The following is a 2,319-nucleotide window of genomic DNA, read 5'->3' as shown; positions in this document are numbered from 1 at the left end:
AGCTTTATAAATAATATAAATTAACAGTAATATAAATTAGATGAGTCCAGTATTAAATTAAATTAATCGATGTTGATTTTCATTGTATCGCTTTGTATCAATGTTACATGCACTGTTTGCAATTCATCACTATTCTCTCAAGAATTCGTTTTTTTATGAATTTAATGATCTGAAAATTGAAATTTATGTGCTATTTGGATGACGTTCACATTCCACTGTTTTTTTTTCACAATAATTGTTACGTTGAAGAGTGAGGCAATTTAATCCATTTGGAAGTAAAAGGAAATCACGGTGCAATTTTAACAGTGGATAGTAACTTTGAAATTCAGTTGCTCAATTCATTTCGGCTTGATACTATCCCAGGTAGCACACCTACGTGTTTCCAACGTTGAAATTTGGTTGTTGAGGTCGAATAACCGTCAGCGGTTGAATTTTTCAACGTTTTAAATACAACGTTGTTTTCAACGGTTGATCTCTCGTTGAAAACGAGCTTCCAATTCACCACTCACAGCGCTACAGTAGTCCTTATACAAAAACGGATCTAGCAACTCTCGTCAACGACCGATCGACGCCATTTCATGTTTGAATTCTCATCATGTTGATGAAAGCTGTGAACTCTTTTAGAAGTGTCTACCCATTCCACTTTGACTTGGTGAGTTTATTTTATTTATTATTTTTATTTAAAAAATGAGATTGTTTGGTTGGATTTATTGTCTAAACTTGAAAACAAATATTGTGTGTTATTCACACTTGTTTACATTCGAGGTTAGAGTTAACTTAGGTATATTTGTTAAATTAGTGGGCTCTAATTTAATTAAAAATTAATATAATACAATAAGCTTGGTTTTAAGTATTGTACATGTAGCCTACTACTTAACTTTCAAATAAATTACAATTACTTTGATTTCTACACAAACATTTTCACTATGCTATCTATGTATTGTTTTTGTCACAGGACTGCTTGTGTTGACAAATTGAATGAAACTTAATAATATAATGAAAAATAAAGATTTTTAAAACATAACCCAATTTAACCTGCAAACAATGGAAGTCTGTTGCTATGGCACTCATAAATAGTCTATGTAGGCTAACATCAAAGTGATTGCTTTTAAAAAGTTCAGTAATTAACTCGGTGATCCAAGAAATTGGAAACGGGTGCCCGGAGTTCAGCTCATAAATATCAACATTTTCCTAATATCGTCATTCCATGGTGACGAAATTTAGCTTAAACTTGCTCATTTTAAAATTTAATTTCCAATTATTAATTTATGAATGTTTACAACTCATATGTCAAGGATATTTTTGATTAATTTCATTGTGATTTTAACTTTTGGTCTAGGTTTACAAAATTTAGTAGGCCAATAAAAAATGGTTAAAATATCGGCATACAACTGTTTTTTCCATAAATCTAAGTATGTACCTACAGTAACTATTACATTTCACTCATAAATCTGAAAAGTAAATTTTTTACCGTTTTTATATAGAGCCTTATTTGTTTAGTTCTATAGGCATAACGAAAGAGGAGTATTTCAAGTTAAAATTCGTCTATGCTACAAAATTTGGAAACCCAATATTCTTACTTTATTCTTAGTCCATTTGAATGTTTGAACGAATATCTAAAAAACAGTCATCACCTCGCCTTGTGATTCAAAATATCAATGTGTATAACAAAATATTAGATGTGCACTTGAGAAAAATTTTCGTACTTGTCCCTTTATCCCTTTTGTCCCTTTTAACCATGCAACACCTGTATCAAATAATAACTCCTATGTGGTGGCAAAATTTCATCTGCCTTCATATTTATAGAATTTCTCATTAAAATTTATATTACCTTATGTTTCAGATTCTATCAAAAAATCTTGTGGGTCGACTGTGGGCATTAAGACCCAAATTGAGGACGCTATTAAGGATTGGCTAAAATATGTGACAGTCAGAGTATTTTCAGTGGAGGAAAAAAACAATCTAATTTTATCGGTAATTAAAAATATTAAGGTATAAAATAAAATATTTAAACACATTAATATTTATGTTTATATTTATATTATTTTACACAAATATTTAATAAAATATTAAAGTATTATGAAATGAAAGTGGAAAGTTATTTTGAAAGTTCCTTTTTATTGAAACACTGTAATAAAATATTTGTTTGTCTATTGCATAGATCACAAACTATCATCATACCTGAAAACTAAAATGTAGGGGGGTTTATACGATGCCAATTGGCAAGACAATAATATTGTCTTCTGAAATGTACAGCTGGTGTAAATTATCAATTGAATCTTTTAATTCTAAAACCATCATCTATGCATGGCTAAATAA

General features: G+C 29.5%; 1 long non-coding RNA gene across 1 annotated transcript; it reads left to right on the top strand.

Moving 5' to 3' along the window:
• The first annotated feature begins 364 nt into the window (after positions 1 to 364).
• On the top strand, positions 365 to 1,950 carry LOC120355267. The gene is made up of 2 exons (XR_005573480.1): positions 365 to 652; positions 1,844 to 1,950. It is a non-coding gene; the product is annotated as an uncharacterized LOC120355267 (long non-coding RNA).
• The last annotated feature ends 369 nt before the right edge of the window (positions 1,951 to 2,319 follow it).

Source organism: Nilaparvata lugens, chromosome Y (assembly GCF_014356525.2).
Source record: "Nilaparvata lugens isolate BPH chromosome Y, ASM1435652v1, whole genome shotgun sequence".
NCBI classification, from domain to species: domain Eukaryota; kingdom Metazoa; phylum Arthropoda; class Insecta; order Hemiptera; family Delphacidae; genus Nilaparvata; species Nilaparvata lugens.
The sequence above is the reverse complement of the archived record's forward strand: the minus strand, read 5'-3'. Positions and strand labels throughout refer to the sequence as shown.